Source organism: Manis pentadactyla, chromosome Y (assembly GCF_030020395.1).
Source record: "Manis pentadactyla isolate mManPen7 chromosome Y, mManPen7.hap1, whole genome shotgun sequence".
Lineage (NCBI taxonomy): Eukaryota > Metazoa > Chordata > Mammalia > Pholidota > Manidae > Manis > Manis pentadactyla.
In genome coordinates this window covers 11,021,257-11,040,694 of record NC_080039.1, presented here as the reverse complement: position 1 = coordinate 11,040,694, position 19,438 = coordinate 11,021,257, and positions in this window count along the sequence as shown.

The following is a 19,438-nucleotide window of genomic DNA, read 5'->3' as shown; positions in this document are numbered from 1 at the left end:
AGCTACATGAAGGAGAATGAAACTGGACCGTTGTCTAACCCCATATACAAAAGAAAATCCAAAATGTATCAATTACCTGTAGGTAAGTCATGAAACCATTAAACTCTTGGAAGAAAACACAGGCAGAACCTCTTAGACATAGACATGAGTGACCTTATCTTGAACATATCTCCCGGCTAAGGAAAAGAACTGCAAAATTGAACAAGTGGGAATATATTAAGGTGAAATCTTCTGTAGAGCAGTAGACACCATCAATACAACAGAAAGGAGCCCTACAGGATGGAAAATATATTTGTAAATGACACATACGATAAAGGCTTGACGCCCAAAATATATAAAGAGCTCACATGCCTCAACAAACAAAAAACAAATAATCCAATAAAAAAAATGGGCAGAACGAACTGAAGGAGACAGATCTCCAAATAACAAATACAGATGGCCAACAGACACATGAAAAGATGCACCCACATCTTTATTATCAGAGAATTGCCAAATTAAAACTGCAATGAGTTAACACCTCACACCACTAAGGATGGCTATCATTCAAAAGACAAACAACAACAAATGTTGTTGCGGCTGTGGAGAAAGGGGAACCCTCCTACACTGCTGGTGGGAATGTAAATTAGTTCAACCATTGTGAAGGGAGTATGGAGGTTCCTGAAAATGCTCAGAAAAGATTTACCATTGGACCAAGGAATTCCTTTCAAAGGAAAATATACTAAGAACGCAGCAATCAATTTTGAAAAGACAAATGTACCCGATGTTTATTGCAGCACTATTTACTATAGCAAAGAACTGGAAGCAACCTAAATGTCCATTGCTAGATGAATGGATAAAGAAGATGTGGTACACATACAAAATGGAATATTACTCAACCATAAGATGAGGGCAAATCCTACCATTGGCAGCAACATGGATGGAGCTGGAGGGTATTATGCTCAGTGAAATAAGCCAAGCAGAGAAAGAGAAACACCAAATGATTTCACTGATCTGTGGAATGTAAGAACGAAGAAAAACTGAACGAACAAAACAGTAGCGGATTCACAGAACCCAAGAATGGAGTAAAAGGTACCGAAGGAAAGAGAGTTTGGAGGATGTGTGGTTAGGGAGGAATAAGGGGGGAAGTAGAAAGAGGGTGTTAAGATTAGAATGCTAATGGGTGTGGGTGGGAGAAAGTGGAGGGCTGTACAACACAGAGAAGACAAGTAGTGATTCTACAAGATTTTGCTCTGCTAATGGACAGTGCATGGAAAGGGTTTAACAATGGGGACCAGGTATAGGGGAGAGGCTAGGAAACAAAATTATCTTCAATGTAAGTTTAGATTAATGTTAACGAGAAAAAATAAGAAAATAAAGAAAGAAAAGGGGGATAACTCCCTGATTAGAATAAAATTAATGTAAATCAAGGATTAATTCATACCTTAAATAGCCTTAATTTTGATCAGTTAAAGATTTTGCAGATGATCGGTGTGGAGGTACAGTTTTCTGAAAATATTCCTCTCTATTGAGAAAAAAGCAGTTCCTGTGTGTTGACCTCCAATGAGTTCTACACAATGGTATAAAGGGCATATAAAAGTGTGGGAAAAAAACGTCTCTTTGTGCTTATGTAGCGGATCAAAGCCTAATTGGACTAACCACAAAATGCACTAAGATACGATATGAAGAAGTACTTCCAACATCAGCACTCACTGGAAGAGTCATTCCAGAAGATGATCATCAAAAACATCAACAAAGATCCAGGCACTGCTACAGTTGGAGCTGCCATTCGTCTCACCAGTTCCTATACTTGCCATGTGAATGGAGATGGAAATATCTAAGCTGGCCTGTGCATACAGTAAAACAACAAATTTGACTGGGTCTGATACTGTTGGAACTCAACCAAGAATTAGGAGAAAGTGCAAGTTATAGCGCTCCAAATTCTTACAACTACAGACTATCTACTGTTAAAAGAGCATATGAGACGTGAACTGTTCACAGGAATCGGTTGTTTTAATTTGTCTGATTTCTCTCAGACAGTTCAAGTTCAGTTGGACAATATCCATCATATCATAGATAAATTTTCACAAATGCCTAGGAAGCCTAACTGGTTTTCTGGTTTCACTGGAGATGGCTGGTAATTATAGGTCTGCTTTGGTTATGTAAGTGTATTCCTTCTATGTTAATGTGTGTGTGCAATTTAATTAGTAGTTTAAAACCTATACATGCTTAAGTTACTCTACAAGAAGATATTTCAAAAGAAATTAATAATCTTCCATTTTTCGTCCGTCTGCTACTTCTATACCTTTTCTTCTTTCTTGCTAATACAGTCCTAAATAGAAGTGCCTCATATCGAATTTACCACGTAAGATAATTCTCCAAGGGGAAAAGATACTTCAGGAAAAATGCTGGGCACAGGAAACCAAATGGCATAAATCTGCAAAGAAGTAAAAAGCTAACCTTTAAAAACAATATTGCTTCTATCTCACTTATCAAATTTAAATTTCCCTGTATGGTCCCGGAAGATGACTGGTTAGCCAGAGTTGGGAAGATTCTTCATGGAGGAACAACATAAGACAGGCACAGTCGCAGGGCGGGGCCATTAGGTGAGAAATTGGGAATCTACAGAGGTGAGGCTTAAAACCTCAATGCCCGTGTTTTGAGAGAAATCTGCGTCCGTGTATGTTTTATATTGCCCTTGTCTAGCCTGGACTAACACTTAGTCTACAGGCACACACCTGATAAACCATATGTGCTTTCTTACAACACTAAACTATGTTTTCTAGCTTTATCTTGCATCTACCTACCACTTCATCTTATATTAAAAAATATTAATAACAATTATAATCATAATAACCGAGAAAAGTGGATAAACATACAATCTGCTTTAAAGCTCAAAAAATTTAAAAAAGAAAGAAAGAAAAAAGGAAATAAAAGATAAAGAAAGACATTACATAATGATGAAGGGCTCAGTTCAACAAGACGATATAACCATAATGTGTATATGTGAATACGACACAGGAGCACCAGCACATGTGGAACAAATACTAACAGAATTAAAGGAGGAAATAGAATGCAATGCATACACTTTGGGAGACTTCAACCCACGAGTCACACCAAAGGACCGATCCTAGAGACAGAAAGAAAAATAAGTAAGGACACAGAAGCACCTAACAAAACACTAGAACAGATGGCCCTAATAGATATCTATACAACTCTACATCCAAAATCAACAGGACACACATTCTTCTCACGTGCACACGAAACATTCTCCAGAAGAGACCATATAGTAGGCAACAAAAAGAGCCTCAATAAATTCCAAAAGATTGAAAACCTATCAACCAACTTTTCAGAGCACAAATGCATCAAACAACAAATAAATTGTACAAAGAAAGCAAAAGGCTAACAAACACTTGGAGGCTTAGCAACATGCTCCTAAATAATTAATTACTCAAAGAACAAACTAAAATGGCGATTTAGCTGTATATGGAAACAAATGACAACAACACAAAGCCAAAAGTACTGTGGGTACGGCAAAAGCAGTCTTCAGAGGAAAATATATAGCAATCCAGTCACATGAGAAGAAGGAAGAACAATCCAAATGAATGGTCTAATGTCACAATTATCGAAATTGGTAAAAGGAGAACAATTGGGGACTAAGGTCAGCAGAAGGATGGAAAAAATGAAGATCAGAGAAGAAATAAATTAAGTTGAGAGGAAAACCTTAGCAAAAATCAATGAAAGCAAGAGCTGGTTCTTCGGGAAATTAACAATACAGATAAGCCTCTTGCCAGACTTATTAAGAGGAATGGAGAGTCAACACACATCTATAGAATCAGAAATAAAAAAGGTAAACCACGTCGGACACCACAGAAATACTAAGAATTATTAGAGAGTAATAAGAAAACCTATACGCTTATAAGCTGGGAAACCAAGGAGAAATGGACAACTTCCTAGGAAAATAAAACCTTCCATGGCTGACCCAGAAATAAACAGAAAATCTTAACAGACCAATTACCAGCAACGGAATTGTATCAGTAAGCAAAAAACTACCAAAGAACAAATCCCAGGGAGAGATGGATTTACCTCAGAATTTTATCAGACATACAGAACACACATAATACGCACACTCTTTAAAGTTTCCAAAAAGAGTAGAGGAGGGATTACTCCGAATCTCAGTCTATGAAACCAGTATCACTCCAATAGAAAAACCAGGTGAAAAACCGTACCAAAGTAAAAAACCCTACAGACCATTATCCCTGATGAGCGTATATGAAAAATGCAAAAACAAAATATTAGAAAATCGAATTCAAAAATACCTAAAAAGGATCATAACCCAAGACCAAGTGGGCTTCATTCCAGGAATGCAAAGATGGTACGACATTTGATAATCCATCAACATCATCCAGCACATCAACATAAAGACAGACAAAACCACATGATCATCTCCATAGATGCTGAAAAAGCATTCGACAAAGTTCTACAACCATTCATGATAAACACTCTCAACAAAATGTGTATAGAGGGCAAGTACCTCAACATAATAAAGTCCATATATGATAAACCCACAGGCAACATCATAGTGAACAGCGAGAAGCTGAAAGCTTTTCCTCTGCGATTGGGTACAAGACGGGGAAGCCCACTCTCCCCACTGTTATTCAACACAATACTGGAGGTCCTAGCCACAGCAAATAGACAAAACAAAGAAATACAAGGAATCCATATAGGTAGACAAGAAGTTAAACTGTCTCTATGTGCAGATGACATGAAATTGTACATAAAAGTCACTATAGAATCCACACCAAAAGTACTAGAGCTCATATCGGGAAACAGCCAAGTTGCGCGATAGAAAATTAACACACAGAAATCTGTAGCTTTCCTGTACACGAACAATGAACCAATAGAAAGAGAAATCTGGAAAACAATTCCGTTCACCATTGCAGCAGAAAGTATAAAATTCCTAGGAATAAACCTAACCAAACAAGTGATAGCCATATACTCAGAAAACAACAACTAAACATAAGAGAAATTAAAGGGGACACTAACAAATGGAAACTCACCCATTCACGTGGCTAGGAAGAATTAATATCATGAAAATTGCCATCCTGCCCAAGGCAATATACAGATTTGATTCTTTCCTATCAAATTACCAGCAACATTCTTCAGTGAACTGAACAAATAATTGAAAAATTCATACGGAAAGACCAAAGACCCCGAATAGCCATAGCAATACTGAGAGAGAAGAATAAAGTAGCGGGGGATCTCACTCACCAACTTCAAGCTCTACTATAAAGCCTTAGTAATCAAGGCTATATGTAATGGCACAAGAACAGAGCCAGCACACCAGTGGAAACAGACTAGACACTCCAGACATTAACCCAAACATATGTGGTCAATTAATATATGATAAAGGAGCCATGGACTTTCAATGGCGAAATGACAGTCTCTTCAACAGATTGTGCTGGCAAATCTGGAAAGCTACATGAAGGAGAATGAAACTGGACCGTTGTCTAACCCCATATACAAAAGAAAATCCAAAATGTATCAATTACCTGTAGGTAAGTCATGAAACCATTAAACTCTTGGAAGAAAACACAGGCAGAAACCTCTTAGACATAGACATGAGTGACCTTATCTTGAACATATCTCCGGCTAAGGAAAAGAACTGCAAAATTGAACAAGTGGGAATATATTAAGGTGAAATCTTCTGTAGAGCAGTAGACACCATCAATACAACAGAAAGGAGCCCTACAGGATGGGAAAATATATTTGTAAATGACACATACGATAAAGGCTTGACGCCCAAAAATATATAAAGAGCTCACATGCCTCAACAAACAAAAAACAAATAATCCAATAAAAAAAATGGGCAGAGGAACTGAAGAGACAGATCTCCAAATAACAAATACAGATGGCCAACAGACACATGAAAAGATGCACCACATCTTTATTATCAGAGAATTGCAAATTAAAACTGCAATGAGTTAACACCTCACACCACTAAGGATGGCTATCATTCAAAAGACAAACAACAACAAATGTTGTTGCGGCTGTGGAGAAAGGGGAACCCTCCTACACTGCTGGTGGGAATGTAAATTAGTTCAACCATTGTGGAAAGGAGTATGGAGGTTCCTGAAAATGCTCAGAAAGATTTACCATTGGACCAAGGAATTCCTTTCAAAGGAAAATATACTAAGAACGCAGCAATCAATTTTGAAAAGACAAATGTACCCCGATGTTTATTGCAGCACTATTTACTATAGCAAAGAACTGGAAGCAACCTAAATGTCCATTGCTAGATGAATGGATAAAGAAGATGTGGTACACATACAAAATGGAATATTACTCAACCATAAGATGAGGGCAAATCCTACCATTGGCAGCAACATGGATGGAGCTGGAGGGTATTATGCTCAGTGAAATAAGCAAGCAGAGAAAGAGAAACACCAAATGATTTCACTGATCTGTGAATGTAAGAACGAAAGAAAAACTGAACGAACAAAACAGTAGCGGATTCACAGAACCCAAGAATGGAGTAAAAGGTACCGAAGGGAAAGAGAGTTTGGAGGATGTGTGGTTAGGGAGGAATAAGGGGGGAAGTAGAAAGAGGGTGTTAAGATTAGAATGCTAATGGGTGTGGGTGGGAGAAAGTGGAGGGCTGTACACACAGAGAAGACAAGTAGTGATTCTACAAGATTTTGCTCTGCTAATGGACAGTGACTGGAAAGGGTTTAACAATGGGGACCAGGTATAGGGGAGAGGCTAGGAAACAAAATTATCTTCATGTAAGTTTAGATTAATGTTAACGAGAAAAAATAAGAAAATAAAGAAAGAAAAGGGGGATAACTCCCTGATAGAATAAAATTAAATGTAAATCAAGATTAATTCATACCTTAAATAGCCTTAATTTTGATCAGTTAAAGATTTGCAGATGATCGGTGTGGAGGTACAGTTTTCTGAAAATATTCCTCTCTATTGAGAAAAAAGCAGTTCCTGTGTGTTGACTCCAATGAGTTCTACACAATGGTATAAAGGGCATATAAAAGTGTGGGAAAAAAACGTCTCTTTGTGCTTATGTAGCGGATCAAAGCCTAATTGGACTAACCACAAAATGCACTAAGATACGATATGAAGAAGTACTTCCAACATCAGCACTCACTGGAAGAGTCATTCCAGAAGATGATCATCAAAAACATCAACAAAGATCCAGGCACTGCTACAGTTGGAGCTGCATTCGTCTCACCAGTTCCTATACTTGCCATGTGAATGGAGATGGAAATATCTAAGCTGGCCTGTGCATACAGTAAAACAACAAATTTGACTGGGTCTATACTGTTGGAACTCAACCAAGAATTAGGAGAAGTGCAAGTTATAGCGCTCCAAATTCTTACAACTACAGACTATCTACTGTTAAAAGAGCATATGAGACGTGAACTGTTCACAGGAATCGGTTGTTTTAATTTGTCTGATTTCTCTCAGACAGTTCAAGTTCAGTTGGACAATATCCATCATATCATAGATAAATTTTCACAAATGCCTAGGAAGCCTAACTGGTTTTCTTGGTTTCACTGGAGATGGCTGGTAATTATAGGTCTGCTTTGGTTATGTAAGTGTATTCCTTCTATGTTAATGTGTGTGTGCAATTTAATTAGTAGTTTAAAACCTATACATGCTTAAGTTACTCTACAAGAAGATATTTCAAAGAAATTAATAATCTTCCCATGTTTTCGTCCGTCTGCTACTTCTATACCTTTTCTTCTTTCTTGCTAATTACAGTCCTTAAATAGAAGTGCCTCATATCGAATTTACCACGTAAGATAATTCTCCCAAGGGGAAAAGATACTTCAGGAAAAATGCTGGGCACAGAAACCAAATGGCATAAATCTGCAAAGAAGTAAAAAGCTAACCTTTAAAAACAATATTGCTTCTATCTCACTTATCAAATTTAAATTTCCCTGTATGGTCCCGGAAGATGACTGGTTAGCCAGAGTTGGGAAGATTCTTCATGGAGGAACAACATAAGACAGGCACAGTCGCAGGGCGGCCATTAGGTGAGAAATTGGGAATCTACAGAGGTGAGGCTTAAAACCTCAATGCCCGTGTTTTGAGAGAAATCTGCGTCCGTGTATGTTTTATTGCCCTTGTCTAGCCTGGACTAACACTTAGTCTACAGGCACACACCTGATAAACCATATGTGCTTTCTTACAACACTAAACTATGTTTTCTAGCTTTATCTTGCATCTACCTACCACTTCATCTTTATATTAAAAAATATTAATAACAATTATAATCATAATAACAGAGAAAAGTGGGATAAACATACAAATCTGCTTTAAAGCTCAAAAAATTTAAAAAAGAAAGAAAGAAAAAAGGAAATAAAAGATAAAGAAAGACATTACATAATGATGAAGGGCTCAGTTCAACAAGACGATATAACCATAATGTGTATATGTGAATACGACACAGGAGCACCAGCACATGTGGAACAAATACTAACAGAATTAAAGGAGGAAATAGAATGCAATGCATACACTTTGGGAGACTTCAACCCACGAGTCACACCAAAGGACCGATCCTAGAGACAGAAAATAAGTAAGGACACAGAAGCACCTAACAAAACACTAGAACAGATGGCCCTAATAGATATCTATACAACTCTACATCCAAAATCAACAGGACACACATTCTTCTCACGTGCACACGAAACATTCTCCAGAAGAGACCATATAGTAGGCAACAAAAAGAGCCTCAATAAATTCCAAAAGATTGAAAACCTATCAACCAACTTTTCAGAGCACAAATGCATCAAACAACAAATAAATTGTACAAAGAAAGCAAAAAGGCTAACAAACACTTGGAGGCTTAGCAACATGCTCCTAAATAATTAATTACTCAAAGAACAAACTAAAATGGCGATTTAGCTGTATATGGAAACAAATGACAACAACACAAAGCCAAAAGTACTGTGGGTACGGCAAAAGCAGTCTTAAGAGGAAAATATATAGCAATCCAGTCACATGAGAAGAAGGAAGAACAATCCCAAATGAATGGTCTAATGTCACAATTATCGAAATTGGTAAAAGGAGAACAATTGGGGACTAAGGTCAGCAGAAGGATGGAAAAAATGAAGATCAGAGAAGAAATAAATTAAGTTGAGAGGAAAACCTTAGCAAAAATCAATGAAAGCAAGAGCTGGTTCTTCGGGAAATTAACAATACAGATAAGCCTCTTGCCAGACTTATTAAGAGGAATGGAGAGTCAACACACATCTATAGAATCAGAAATAAAAAAGGTAAACCACGTCGGACACCACAGAAATACTAAGAATTATTAGAGAGTAATAAGAAAACCTATACGCTTATAAGCTGGGAAACCAAGGAGAAATGGACAACTTCCTAGGAAAATAAAACCTTCCATGGCTGACCCAGAAATAAACAGAAAATCTTAACAGACCAATTACCAGCAACGGAATTGTATCAGTAAGCAAAAAACTACCAAAGAACAAATCCCAGGGAGAGATGGATTTACCTCAGAATTTTATCAGACATACAGAACACACATAATACGCACACTCTTTAAAGTTTTCCAAAAAAGAGTAGAGGAGGGATTACTCCGAATCTCAGTCTATGAAACCAGTATCACTCCAATAGAAAAACCAGGTGAAAACCGTACCAAAGTAAAAAACCCTACAGACCATTATCCCTGATGAGCGTATATGAAAAATGCAAAACAAAATATTAGAAAATCGAATTCAAAAATACCTAAAAAGGATCATAACCCAAGACCAAGTGGGCTTCATTCCAGGAATGCAAAGATGGTACGACATTTGATAATCCATCAACATCATCCAGCACATCAACATAAAGACAGACAAAACCACATGATCATCTCCATAGATGCTGAAAAAGCATTCGACAAAGTTCTACAACCATTCATGATAAACACTCTCAACAAAATGTGTATAGAGGGCAAGTACCTCAACATAATAAAGTCCATATATGATAAACCCACAGGCAACATCATAGTGAACAGCGAGAAGCTGAAAGCTTTTCCTCTGCGATTGGGTACAAGACGGGGAAGCCCACTCTCCCCACTGTTATTCAACACAATACTGGAGGTCCTAGCCACAGCAAATAGACAAAACAAAGAAATACAAGGAATCCATATAGGTAGACAAGAAGTTAAACTGTCTCTATGTGCAGATGACATGAAATTGTACATAAAAGTCACTATAGAATCCACACCAAAAGTACTAGAGCTCATATCGGGAAACAGCCAAGTTGCGCGATAGAAAATTAACACACAGAAATCTGTAGCTTTCCTGTACACGAACAATGAACCAATAGAAAGAGAAATCTGGAAAACAATTCCGTTCACCATTGCAGCAGAAAGTATAAAATTCCTAGGAATAAACCTAACCAAACAAGTGATAGCCATATACTCAGAAAACAACAACTAAACATAAGAGAAATTAAAGGGGACACTAACAAATGGAAACTCACCCATTCACGTGGCTAGGAAGAATTAATATCATGAAAATTGCCATCCTGCCCAAGGCAATATACAGATTTGATTCTTTCCTATCAAATTACCAGCAACATTCTTCAGTGAACTGGAACAAATAATTGAAAAATTCATACGGAAAGACCAAAGACCCCGAATAGCCATAGCAATACTGAGAGAGAAGAATAAAGTAGCGGGGATCTCACTCACCAACTTCAAGCTCTACTATAAAGCCTTAGTAATCAAGGCTATATGGTAATGGCACAAGAACAGAGCCACACACCAGTGGAACAGACTAGACACTCCAGACATTAACCCAAACATATGTGGTCAATTAATATATGATAAAGGAGCCATGGACTTTCAATGGCGAAATGACAGTCTCTTCAACAGATTGTGCTGGCAAATCTGGAAAGCTACATGAAGGAGAATGAAACTGGACCGTTGTCTAACCCCATATACAAAAGAAAATCCAAAATGTATCAATTACCTGTAGGTAAGTCATGAAACCATTAAACTCTTGGAAGAAAACACAGGCAGAAACCTCTTAGACATAGACATGAGTGACCTTATCTTGAACATATCTCCCGGCTAAGGAAAAGAACTGCAAAATTGAACAAGTGGGAATATATTAAGGTGAAATCTTCTGTAGAGCAGTAGACACCATCAATACAACAGAAAGGAGCCCTACAGGATGGGAAAATATATTTGTAAATGACACATACGATAAAGGCTTGACGCCCAAAATATATAAAGAGCTCACATGCCTCAACAAACAAAAAACAAATAATCCAATAAAAAAAATGGGCAGAGGAACTGAAGAGACAGATCTCCAAATAACAAATACAGATGGCCAACAGACACATGAAAAGATGCACCACATCTTTATTATCAGAGAATTGCAAATTAAAACTGCAATGAGTTAACACCTCACACCACTAAGGATGGCTATCATTCAAAAGACAAACAACAACAAATGTTGTTGCGGCTGTGGAGAAAGGGGAACCCTCCTACACTGCTGGTGGGAATGTAAATTAGTTCAACCATTGTGGAAAGGAGTATGGAGGTTCCTGAAAATGCTCAGAAAAGATTTACCATTGGACCAAGGAATTCCTTTCAAAGGAAAATATACTAAGAACGCAGCAATCAATTTTGAAAAGACAAATGTACCCCGATGTTTATTGCAGCACTATTTACTATAGCAAAGAACTGGAAGCAACCTAAATGTCCATTGCTAGATGAATGGATAAAGAAGATGTGGTACACATACAAAATGGAATATTACTCAACCATAAGATGAGGGCAAATCCTACCATTGGCAGCAACATGGATGGAGCTGGAGGGTATTATGCTCAGTGAAATAAGCCAAGCAGAGAAAGAGAAACACCAAATGATTTCACTGATCTGTGGAATGTAAGAACGAAAGAAAAACTGAACGAACAAAACAGTAGCGGATTCACAGAACCCAAGAATGGAGTAAAAGGTACCGAAGGGAAAGAGAGTTTGGAGGATGTGTGGTTAGGGAGGAATAAGGGGGGAAGTAGAAAGAGGGTGTTAAGATTAGAATGCTAATGGGTGTGGGTGGGAGAAAGTGGAGGGCTGTACAACACAGAGAAGACAAGTAGTGATTCTACAAGATTTTGCTCTGCTAATGGACAGTGACTGGAAAGGGTTTAACAATGGGGACCAGGTATAGGGGAGAGGCTAGGAAACAAAATTATCTTCATGTAAGTTTAGATTAATGTTAACGAGAAAAAATAAGAAAATAAAGAAAGAAAAGGGGGATAACTCCCTGATAGAATAAAATTAAATGTAAATCAAGGATTAATTCATACCTAAAATAGCCTTAATTTTGATCAGTTAAAGATTTGCAGATGATCGGTGTGGAGGTACAGTTTTCTGAAAATATTCCTCTCTATTGAGAAAAAAGCAGTTCCTGTGTGTTGACCTCCAATGAGTTCTACACAATGGTATAAAGGGCATATAAAAGTGTGGGAAAAAAACGTCTCTTTGTGCTTATGTAGCGGATCAAAGCCTAATTGGACTAACCACAAAATGCACTAAGATACGATATGAAGAAGTACTTCCAACATCAGCACTCACTGGAAGAGTCATTCCAGAAGATGTTCATCAAAAACATCAACAAAGATCCAGGCACTGCTACAGTTGGAGCTGCATTCGTCTCACCAGTTCCTATACTTGCCATGTGAATGGAGATGGAAATATCTAAGCTGGCCTGTGCATACAGTAAAACAACAAATTTGACCGGGTCTATACTGTTGGAACTCAACCAAGAATTAGGAGAAGTGCAAGTTATAGCGCTCCAAATTCTTACAACTACAGACTATCTACTGTTAAAAGAGCATATGAGACGTGAACTGTTCACAGGAATCGGTTGTTTTAATTTGTCTGATTTCTCTCAGACAGTTCAAGTTCAGTTGGACAATATCCATCATATCATAGATAAATTTTCACAAATGCCTAGGAAGCCTAACTGGTTTTCTTGGTTTCACTGGAGATGGCTGGTAATTATAGGTCTGCTTTGGTTATGTAAGTGTATTCCTTCTATGTTAATGTGTGTGTGCAATTTAATTAGTAGTTTAAAACCTATACATGCTTAAGTTACTCTACAAGAAGATATTTCAAAGAAATTAATAATCTTCCCATGTTTTCGTCCGTCTGCTACTTCTATACCTTTTCTTCTTTCTTGCTAATTACAGTCCTTAAATAGAAGTGCCTCATATCGAATTTACCACGTAAGATAATTCTCCCAAGGGGAAAAGATACTTCAGGAAAAATGCTGGGCACAGAAACCAAATGGCATAAATCTGCAAAGAAGTAAAAAGCTAACCTTTAAAAACAATATTGCTTCTATCTCACTTATCAAATTTAAATTTCCCTGTATGGTCCCGGAAGATGACTGGTTAGCCAGAGTTGGGAAGATTCTTCATGGAGGAACAACATAAGACAGGCACAGTCGCAGGGCGGCCATTAGGTGAGAAATTGGGAATCTACAGAGGTGAGGCTTAAAACCTCAATGCCCGTGTTTTGAGAGAAATCTGCGTCCGTGTATGTTTTATTGCCCTTGTCTAGCCTGGACTAACACTTAGTCTACAGGCACACACCTGATAAACCATATGTGCTTTCTTACAACACTAAACTATGTTTTCTAGCTTTATCTTGCATCTACCTACCACTTCATCTTTATATTAAAAAATATTAATAACAATTATAATCATAATAACAGAGAAAAGTGGGATAAACATACAAATCTGCTTTAAAGCTCAAAAAATTTAAAAAAGAAAGAAAGAAAAAAGGAAATAAAAGATAAAGAAAGACATTACATAATGATGAAGGGCTCAGTTCAACAAGACGATATAACCATAATGTGTATATGTGAATACGACACAGGAGCAACAGCACATGTGGAACAAATACTAAAAGAATTAAAGGAGGAAATAGAATGCAATGCATACACTTTGGGAGACTTCAACCCACGAGTCACACCAAAGGACCGATCCTAGAGACAGAAAATAAGTAAGGACACAGAAGCACCTAACAAAACACTAGAACAGATGGCCCTAATAGATATCTATACAACTCTACATCCAAAATCAACAGGACACACATTCTTCTCACGTGCACACGAAACATTCTCCAGAAGAGACCATATAGTAGGCAACAAAAAGAGCCTCAATAAATTCCAAAAGATTGAAAACCTATCAACCAACTTTTCAGACCACAAATGCATCAAACAACAAATAAATTGTACAAAGAAAGCAAAAAGGCTAACAAACACTTGGAGGCTTAGCAACATGCTCCTAAATAATTAATTACTCAAAGAACAAACTAAAATGGCGATTTAGCTGTATATGGAAACAAATGACAACAACACAAAGCCAAAAGTACTGTGGGTACGGCAAAAGCAGTCTTAAGAGGAAAATATATAGCAATCCAGTCACATGAGAAGAAGGAAGAACAATCCCAAATGAATGGTCTAATGTCACAATTATCGAAATTGGTAAAAGGAGAACAATTGGGGACTAAGGTCAGCAGAAGGATGGAAAAAATGAAGATCAGAGAAGAAATAAATTAAGTTGAGAGGAAAACCTTAGCAAAAATCAATGAAAGCAAGAGCTGGTTCTTCGGGAAATTAACAATACAGATAAGCCTCTTGCCAGACTTATTAAGAGGAATGGAGAGTCAACACACATCTATAGAATCAGAAATAAAAAAGGTAAACCACGTCGGACACCACAGAAATACTAAGAATTATTAGAGAGTAATAAGAAAACCTATACGCTTATAAGCTGGGAAACCAAGGAGAAATGGACAACTTCCTAGGAAAATAAAACCTTCCATGGCTGACCCAGAAATAAACAGAAAATCTTAACAGACCAATTACCAGCAACGGAATTGTATCAGTAAGCAAAAAACTACCAAAGAACAAATCCCAGGGAGAGATGGATTTACCTCAGAATTTTATCAGACATACAGAACACACATAATACGCACACTCTTTAAAGTTTTCCAAAAAAGAGTAGAGGAGGGATTACTCCGAATCTCAGTCTATGAAACCAGTATCACTCCAATAGAAAAACCAGGTGAAAACCGTACCAAAGTAAAAAACCCTACAGACCATTATCCCTGATGAGCGTATATGAAAAATGCAAAACAAAATATTAGAAAATCGAATTCAAAAATACCTAAAAAGGATCATAACCCAAGACCAAGTGGGCTTCATTCCAGGAATGCAAAGATGGTACGACATTTGATAATCCATCAACATCATCCAGCACATCAACGTAAAGACAGACAAAACCACATGATCATCTCCATAGATGCTGAAAAAGCATTCGACAAAGTTCTACAACCATTCATGATAAACACTCTCAACAAAATGTGTATAGAGGGCAAGTACCTCAACATAATAAAGGCCATATATGATAAACCCACAGGCAACATCATAGTGAACAGCGAGAAGCTGAAAGCTTTTCCTCTGCGATTGGGTACAAGACGGGGAAGCCCACTCTCCCCACTGTTATTCAACACAATACTGGAGGTCCTTGCCACAGCAAATAGACAAAACAAAGAAATACAAGGAATCCATATAGGTAGACAAGAAGTTAAACTGTCTCTATGTGCAAATGACATGAAATTGTACATAAAAGTCACTATAGACTCCACACCAAAAGTACTAGAGCTCATATCGGGATACAGCCAAGTTGCGCGATAGAAAATTAACACACAGAAATCTGTAGCTTTCCTGTACACGAACAATGAACCAATAGAAAGAGAAATCTGGAAAACAATTCCGTTCACCATTGCAGCAGAAAGTATAAAATTCCTAGGAATAAACCTAACCAAACAAGTGATAGCCATATACTCAGAAAACAACAACTAAACATAAGAGAAATTAAAGGGGACACTAACAAATGGAAACTCACCCATTCACGTGGCTAGGAAGAATTAATATCATGAAAATGGCCATCCTGCCCAAGGCAATATACAGATTTGATTCTTTCCTATCAAATTACCAGCAACATTCTTCAGTGAACTGGAACAAATAATTGAAAAATTCATACGGAAAGACCAAAGACCCCGAATAGCCATAGCAATACTGAGAGAGAAGAATAAAGTAGCGGGGATCTCACTCACCAACTTCAAGCTCTACTATAAAGCCTTAGTAATCAAGGCTATATGGTAATGGCACAAGAACAGAGCCACACACCAGTGGAACAGACTAGACACTCCAGACATTAACCCAAACATATGTGGTCAATTAATATATGATAAAGGAGCCATGGACTTTCAATGGCGAAATGACAGTCTCTTCAACAGATTGTGCTGGCAAATCTGGAAAGCTACATGAAGGAGAATGAAACTGGACCGTGGTCTAACCCCATATACAAAAGAAAATCCAAAATGTATCAATTACCTGTAGGTAAGTCATGAAACCATTAAACTCTTGAAAGAAAACACAGGCAGAAACCTCTTAGACATAGACATGAGTGACCTCTTGTTGAACATATCTCCCGGCTAAGGAAAACAAGAGCAAAATTGAACAAGTGGGAATATATTAAGGTGAAATCTTCTGTAGAGCAGTAGACACCATCAATACAACAGAAAGGAGCCCTACAGGATGGGAAAATATATTTGTAAATGACACATCCGATAAAGGCTTGACGCCCAAAATATATAAAGAGCTCACATGCCTCAACAAACAAAAAACAAATAATCCAATAAAAAAAATGGGCAGAGGAACTGAAGAGACAGATCTACAAATAACAAATACAGATGGCCAACAGACACATGAAAAGATGCACCACATCTTTATTATCAGAGAATTGCAAATTAAAACTGCAATGAGTTAACACCTCACACCACTAAGGATGGCTATCATTCAAAAGACAAACAACAACAAATGTTGTTGCGGCTGTGGAGAAATGGAACCCTCCTACACTGCTGGTGGGAATGTAAATTAGTTCAACCTTTGTGGAAAGGAGTATGGAGGTTCCTGAAAATGCTCAGAAAAGATTTACCATTGGACCCAGGAATTCCCCTCCGAGGAATATACACTAAGAACGCAGCAATCAATTTTGAAAAGACAAATGCACCCCGATGTTTATTGCAGCACTATTTACTATAGCAAAGAAATGGAAGCAACCTAAATGTCCATTGGTAGATGAATGGATAAAGAAGATGTGGTACACATACAAAATGGAATATTACTCAACCATAAGATGAGGGCAAATCCTACCATTGGCAGCAACATGGATGGAGCTGGAGTGTATTATGCTCAGTGAAATAAGCCAAGCAGAGAAAGAGAAACACCAAATGATTTCACTGATCTGTGGAATGTAAGAACGAAAGAAAAACTGAACGAACAAAAGAGTAGCGGATTCACAGAACCCAAGAATGGAGTAAAAGGTACCGAAGGGAAAGAGAGTTTGGAGGATGTGTGGTTAGGAGGAATAAGGGGGGAAGTAGAAAGAGGGTGTTAAGATTAGAATGCTAATGGGTGTGGGTGGGAGAAAGTGGAGGGCTGTACAACACAGAGAAGACAAGTAGTGATTCTACAGGATTTTGCTCTGCTAATGGACAGTGACTGGAAAGGGTTTAACAATGGGGACCAGGTATAGGGGAGAGGCTAGAAAACAAAATTATCTTCATGTAAGTTTAGATTAATGTTAACGAGAAAAAATAAGAAAATAAAGAAAGAAAAGGGGGATAACTCCCTGATAGAATAAAATTAAATGTAAATCAAGGATTAATTCATACCTAAAATATCCTTAATTTTGATCAGTTAAAGATTTGCAGATGATCGGTGTGGAGGTACAGTTTTCTGAAAATATTCCTCTCTATTGAGAAAAAAGCAGTTCCTGTGTGTTGACCTCCAATGAGTTCTACACAATGGTATAAAGGGCATATAAAAGTGTGGGAAAAAAACGTCTCTTTGTGCTTATGTAGCGGATCAAAGCCTAATTGGACTAACCACAAAATGCACTAAGATACGATATGAAGAAGTACTTCCAACATCAGCACTCACTGGAAGAGTCATTCCAGAAGATGATCATCAAAAACATCAACAAAGATCCAGGCACTGCTACAGTTGGAGCTGCATTCGTCTCACCAGTTCCTATACTTGCCATGTGAATGGAGATGGAAATATCTAAGCTGGCCTGTGCATACAGTAAAACAACAAATTTGACTGGGTCTATACTGTTGGAACTCAACCAAGAATTAGGAGAAGTGCAAGTTATAGCGCTCCAAATTCTTACAACTACAGACTATCTACTGTTAAAAGAGCATATGAGACGTGAACTGTTCACAGGAATCGGTTGTTTTAATTTGTCTGATTTCTCTCAGACAGTTCAAGTTCATTTGGACAATATCCATCATATCATAGATAAATTTTCACAAATGCCTAGGAAGCCTAACTGGTTTTCTTGGTTTCACTGGAGATGGCTGGTAATTATAGGTCTGCTTTGGTTATGTAAGTGTATTCCTTCTATGTTAATGTGTGTGTGCAATTTAATTAGTAGTTTAAAACCTATACATGCTTAAGTTACTCTACAAGAAGATATTTCAAAGAAATTAATAATCTTCCCATGTTTTCGTCTGTCTGCTACTTCTATACCTTTTCTTCTTTCTTGCTAATTACAGTCCTTAAATAGAAGTGCCTCATATCGAATTTACCACGTAAGATAATTCTCCCAAGGGGAAAAGATACTTCAGGAAAAATGCTGGGCACAGAAACCAAATGGCATAAATCTGCAAAGAAGTAAAAAGCTAACCTTTAAAAACAATATTGCTTCTATCTCACTTATCAAATTTAAATTTCCCTGTATGGTCCCGGAAGATGACTGGTTAGCCAGAGTTGGGAAGATTCTTCATGGAGGAACAACATAAGACAGGCACAGTTGCAGGGCGGCCATTAGGTGAGAAATTGGGAATCTACAGAGGTGTGGCTTAAAACCTCAATGCCCGTGTTTTGAGAGAAATCTGCGTCCGTGGATGTTTTATTGCCCTTGTCTAGCCTGGACTAACACTTAGTCTACAGGCACACACCTGATAAACCATATGTGCTTTCTTACAACACTAAACTATGTTTTCTAGCTTTATCTTGCATCTACCTACCACTTCATCTTTATATTAAAAAATATTAATAACAATTATAATCATAATAACAGAGAAAAGTGGGATAAACATACAAATCTGCTTTAAAGCTCAAAAAATTTAAAAAAGAAAGAAAGAAAAAAGGAAATAAAAGATAAAGAAAGACATTACATAATGATGAAGGGCTCAGTTCAACAAGACGATATAACCATAATGTGTATATGTGAATACGACACTGGAGCAACAGCACATGTGGAACAAATACTAACAGAATTAAAGGAGGAAATAGAATGCAATGCATACACTTTGGGAGACTTCAACCCACGAGTCACACCAAAG